Below are 6,506 nucleotides of genomic sequence, written 5' to 3'. Positions count from 1 at the left end.
ATTACAGTATTCAATTACCACCACCACCAAAAAAAAAAAGAAAAAGAAAAAAAAAGTGCAAGCCAGGTTGCAAGAAAAAAAAAAGAGAGGGGGTGAAAAATATTTTTGAAAAGATTACAATTTGTGAGCATGTCTTGGGTAACTGGATTTGATGCAATTGCTACATTTAACTAGATATCCAGTGAGTAGTATCAGCTAGTATGAGTGAGAGTGGCACTGGTGTATTCATATTAGTTTCAGTTTATTTTCAATCGCAACGAGACAACTACTGTAAAACATGGTATTTTCGCAGCATGAAATTTTTGCGAACTGCAGCTGATTGTGATGGCCTTTTTCACAGCATGAAATTTTTGCCAAGTTGCCTCTAACATTCAATGTGTAGAATGTAGAGTCTATGTGTAGTGTAGACAAGAACTTTCATGTGCATTTTTAATTTCGCGAATCTTGACTCTCGCGAAATTCGCAAAATTAAAATGCACGTGAACACTCCTCATTTTCCACTACTCACAATCCCCGGCTGCACACTAACCCATTTGTCCTACTGGTCCGAGAAGTCCCCTCTAGACCGACCGACCAGAAGGTATGAGTTTTTCCATTTTCACTGGTCTGAACTTAAAATATAGGCCTAGACCATTTCTACACACTGTCCGAAACAAAAAAGGGGGATCGATGACGATGGAGAAATAAGATGTATCGTGGGTCACTACATACATGTATGATGATGTATATTACGTCTTATCAAACGTGCTTTCGTTAACATCAAACCAGATATTTTCCTCCCTCTGTACAAGGCTTTGGTTCGACCGCATCTGGAATATTGCAGTGTCGTATGGAAACCCAGGCTTACGACAGATGACAGAAGGATCGCAGCTGTTCAGCGCAGGACAACCAAACTGTTTCCTGGACTGAGCACCCTTTCCTACAGAGAGCAGGCCTCGAAATAGGATTTTGGAGGGGCAAGGCCATTTAGAAAAGGGCACTTTTTCCAAGAGGCCAGGGCACAGTCAGAGGGGCACCAAGGCCACATTGGAAAGGGCATGTTGGGTGTTTATACGTGATGTGAATGCCCCATAGAGCTGTATGCTATCAACCGTGCTGCTACACTCCAGCAGTGCACGCACGCATAAGATCTCTCCGCAGCAGACGACGTTAGGCAGTAGGCCATACGCAATACGATGTAGGTTCTGTAATACAGTACGTTCTCAACGCGTACGCCGCGCTCGCTTTGGAGCACTTCCGGCGCCATTTTGCTTTGAGCATGCGGCGCGGCGGCGAGGCATGAATGCAGAGCGAGAGAGATGGCAATGCTCGCAGCAATCCGACAGGCCTGGCATTTTTGAGCATGGCTTGCGACCACTTGCTCCGGCCCGCCGCTGCCTAGCTAGTAACTCTATGGCCGCTGCGCTGCGGAGGCAGTCGGGACGGTAAAAGCCAGTCGGGCGTACATGTACGTAGACTTCTACACGTCATCTCGTATCTCGGAAAAATACTTTGAGTTTGAATCAGATATATTGGGACGCGAGTGAACTGAAGGTATGATATTTGAGATCAGGAAATTTGTTCAAGCTTATTAAAGTGTAGACTTTGAGAAAGGGCATATTATACGTCATAAATAATAACTTTCATTCTAAAAGGGCACCACGGCCGCAAGAAAAAGGGCACATTTTTTTTGGCCGTAACTTTGATCAAGGAAAGAAAGGCATTGCGGCCAACGAGAGGGGCACCGACGGCGTGGCCGTCGGTTAATTCGAGGCCTGAGAGAGAGATTAAAGCTTAACCTGTATTCATTGCATTACTGGAGGGAAAGAGGGGACATGATCCAGGTCTTCAAAATACTACATGGTATAGACAGAATCAACCCACAGTCCTTCTTTGTACAGTCACAGTATCGTGGAACAAGAGGCCATCCCTTCAAATTATTTGCAACCCATTGTCGTTTGAATATCCGCAGCAACTGTTTCAGCAAATCCAATCATCCAATCATGGAACAGTCTGCCCTCATCACTTGTTACATCCACTGCGGTATAGATTCTTTCAAACATGGTTTAGACACGTTCTGGTCAGACAAACGTTTTGAAATTGTCTGACATCCACGCCCACGCTCGATATAGACTGTTACACGTGCTACCAAGCGCTGACGACCGGGAGACCTGACAGGATTTACCTACTCTCCCGTACAGATGATGATGATGATGATGATGATGAGCAGGGTTCCCCCTCGGCCCTCATGACTCGCGTATTGATATTGCGCGCATGTCCGAATTTTAGAGAGGCTGTCCGAATTTTGGGGAATTGACAAGGTGATAGTATTTGGGGATTCTGTGAAATTTTATGATGTATCGAACAAAATCAATATTTGGGAAAAGCAGGTTGATATTTGATTATAGATATAATTTTGTAGAGTATTAGGCTTATTCAAGTTGAACAAATATTGCAAAAAAAGCTTAAAGTGTCCGAAAATTGGGGGTTTTACCAGTCAGACCATTTTACAAACTAACTTGCTGTCTCGGGCGTGGTTAGCCTAACCGTAGTTTAAAAGCCTAACATTACACTTACATGTACAATTGTAGTCTACATGTAGACAGAAAGATCAGTCTGTCCGGAGGACTCTTTTATATTTTGCCATTAACACTGTCCTCCGTAGACAGACGGAAGGTTGTAGTACCCATTGCTGTGTGGATGTTCTTAACCACTGTCTCTATGGAAAATTGGGTGAGGTACCTCACCCTTCTCGATTGCATCTAATTCACGGCCCTGGGTCGGCAAATTTAAGCTTGAATAGTTAAATCAACTATTCAAGAATAGACTACACTCACCAGATTAATGAATAATCCAATATTTTAGTAGAATTTTCAACGTAAAACACAGCCTGTCGCGTCGTCACGTTCAAACTGCAGAAACACACACTATGAATCTCTTAGCCAATCATATGCGAGGTAGCTTCTACGAGTTTGTTTTACTAAAACACGTACCTTGCATGTGATTGGCTTTCAATGGCTTACAGATTAAAAATGGCGACTTACTGCTTGCGAACGGCGATGTTGCGATATCGATAAAATTTCTGCGTTATAACCGAGTAACTGTGAGTATTTCGATAGCACAATGTGAGAAATTAACCCCAAATATTGCTACATAATGTGTCATGTCATGTCAAACTTGTTTGAATGTAAAATAGCTGCCTGAAATTTGGTTAATCGTAACGTTTGATCTGTGCGCTACTGCCACACAGGAGCTGGCATCATTGACTTCGGTCTGTATACGGAGGGGATCCGTGAAGCCAGACGTAGTCTCCGCGGAACATTCCCCGACGGACAGATACAGACCGATCTTTCGGTCAAGTCTACATGTAGATATATACTCAGATGTCTAACTTAGTTAGATGTCTAGGTTTTCAACTTACTGGGCGTCATCGTCGGTAAATTTAATTCAGGTAATTCAGGAATCAGGTAAATTTAACCAGTGCAGTAGAGCAGTACGGTACGGCAGTAACATTTGTTAATGTTAGCAAGTAAAATTTTAGCATTGTTAACGGCTAGACCTAGTTTAGACACTTAAAACTTACAAAATGCAATGTGTCTGGAATCAAGATTCTACCACTGCACTGGCACTGACTTGGCATTGATTTAGACCCTCTACCTTCCTTTGACTCTACTTAGTTCAGTCAGATCAATTTACCCGCCCTGACTTGATTTAAAATACCGTACCCCAACCAAACCCATACACAAAACCGCAACAAAGCACCGCCATTCTATTCTTCCATCTATACGCATTCTCCGCTACGCGTGCATGTTCACCATTTGCACAACCCACGGCCCACCCACAGTTCACAACAGCAGTCGGCATGTTACAATGGTCAAAAGTGTACGTGCATCGTCGAACTTCCTCTTTACGAATAAATGGCATACAGCGCCAAAATACGACACATAAATCCCTACGATTATGTATAGCAGTATACGTATAGACGATTTTTGCTCGCAAAATGCATGATTTTAACATTAAAAGCACTCAAGAGAACGTATTAAAAACTCACTTTTCACGACCGCGGCTCGTATCGTGTGGACCGATCACGGAGAGACGCCAAATTAATCAAATTTATGTCGTAATTCGCGCCCTCTACGTCACGCATCAGTCATGTTTGTTGAAACACTATCCCATTATGATTGATAGAGCTAAGAAAAAAAAAAGACATTCATCTTTTTAACAGCATGTATCAAAAAGTTCGAGCAAATTTTACTTTCTGTATCAATCACAGATACTACAGTATGCAGTTTAGACTCAAACTCGCTCATGTGTGATGTGGAGGACTGCACGAGTAACAGTGAGCCTGCATCAAACTTAAAGATTAAATGATAGGGCTAACAAACAAACAAACAAACAAAAACCAAACAAATTGATACCATGGTACACAGTTTACTGCAGAGACAAAATCCTTGAGCATGTGTATGCATGACTATAGGGAATTTGACACTTTTTGTTTTGTTTCATTTTGATTTGTTGCCTTTCAGTTTGATTGATCTATGACAGGGGCGGATCCAGGAATTCCACAATAAATACAGGGGAGGTGCCTTTACAAAATCAAAAAGGGGTCGCACGCCGCCCCCCCCCCCCATTTTTTCTCTTTATTTCTTTTGTTTTAACAAAAAATAAAGAGGTGGTCCGAGCCCGGGGGAGCGCACCCCTTTAGATCTGCCACTGTACTATTTGAGCCTGAGAGCTGGAGGATGGAAAAAAAAATGAGCAGACTTGACGAGACAAAAAGGGGATTTCTCATACAAAACAAAAGCATGAATCTAAACAAACAGCTGGTGTCATAATCTCATCAGGATTGAATAAGTTTGCCTATAGATGAAGGATTTGATCGCAAAACAAGTTAAAGGGATTGTATAGTTTTGGATGAGATGAGGATTCAGGTTTTAACATTTACTTTACAAGACAATTAGAAACTTTTCATATGAAATATTGAAGAGCATATACGGCTAAGAGGAATTCAAAGTTTACTTCGCGAAAATCGGTCTTAAAATGGCTGAGATATCCAGAAACAAAGAGGTCCTAATACACTATTGGTCCAACTCAATTAGGACCATTTTGTTTTACTTTGTGTTTTTTTACATATATCTCAGCCTTTTCAAAACCTACTTTCATCAAATAAGCTTTGAATTTCTTTTAGGAATTGTATGCTCTTTTATATTTCATACAAGTTGTTCAGTTCCAATTATTCCCCCCCCCCCAAAAAAAAAGTCAAAATATGAATCCCCATCTCTACCAAAACTATACCATCCCTTTATGCGCCACTTTTTAAACATTTTAAAGTACCGGTGTACTAAGTCTATAATCAGATGGAAAAAGTAAAACCTTTCCAGAGGATATACCTCACTTGTAACATAAAAATTAATGTTCTTGAAGATGTTATGAAAAAATCCCAAATCTTGTTATTTTCTTTGCCTTTTTAAAGCTTTGATCGCAATAAACATTTCAAATTGTATGAAAAAATGGACTTACAGTAATTCATTTTTCCAATAAACTCTTAAATTAATGACTGTATTGTACCTACCCTTCCGGAACTGGGGTCAAACAACAAATCACTTTTAATACCTCCTCCTGTCAATACACAATCTTATGGTTCACACGCTTTTCAGTCAGCATCGCCTCAACTCTGGAACAGTTTACTTGAATGTTTGAAACAAACAGACTCGGTAGACAAATTTAAATCCATGTTAAAAACTTATATGTTTATTGAGTAGTTCTATGACTATGACTCATGTCTTACCGTCTCTGAAACTGTACCTAATTCTTCTTCTTTCTCTCTTTCTTTCTTCTTCTTCCTTTTCTACTTTTTTTTCTCGTAGCATTTAGAGACATTTCATGTAATAATGCACTATATAAATGTTGTGAATTATTATTATTATCATTATCATTATTATCATTATCATCATCATCATCATCATCATCATCATCATCATCATCATCATCATCATCATCATTATTATTATTGTACTTCAGAACACAGGCCCTGGACACTGCTGTGAAACATTGAACAAAAGATGAGAATGAGACATTGAGAGGGAGAGGGACATCCATGGGGATCACGGTCACGGTCACGATGGTTGTCATGACAACCAAAAGGCCTTTAGGTGAAGCTTGTTATAAGAGAATGATTGGAGGAGGAAGAACTATCTGCTTGATATGTTTTTTTTTTTCTTGTTTGGTTTTCATGCCATGTATAGGGCAGCAGCGTGGTAGTCTTTTCAGACCAATCGTTTCATGTTCAGTCTCGCAAAGTTTGTCAAGGGTGCAACTACCAAAGTAGCAAACAGCACCCTATGTACACTGCTCCTTCACTTGCATAAAAAAAAAACCAACAAAACGATACGGATTTTTAGTAAAGGCAGATTATGAAGGAGCAGCCTTTAAGCTTTAAAATGATATATAAATTGACTTTACTAACTCATCTAATTAATGGAAGGAAAGTACAACCTCTGAAAAAGTGTTATAACGAGTAATAAGGC

Source organism: Diadema antillarum, unplaced genomic scaffold (assembly GCF_040938485.1).
Source record: "Diadema antillarum isolate AM-2024a unplaced genomic scaffold, OU_Dant_1.0 seq00000637_RagTag, whole genome shotgun sequence".
In the NCBI taxonomy this organism is placed as follows: Eukaryota; Metazoa; Echinodermata; class Echinoidea; order Diadematoida; family Diadematidae; genus Diadema; species Diadema antillarum.
The sequence above is the reverse complement of the archived record's forward strand: the minus strand, read 5'-3'. Positions refer to the sequence as shown.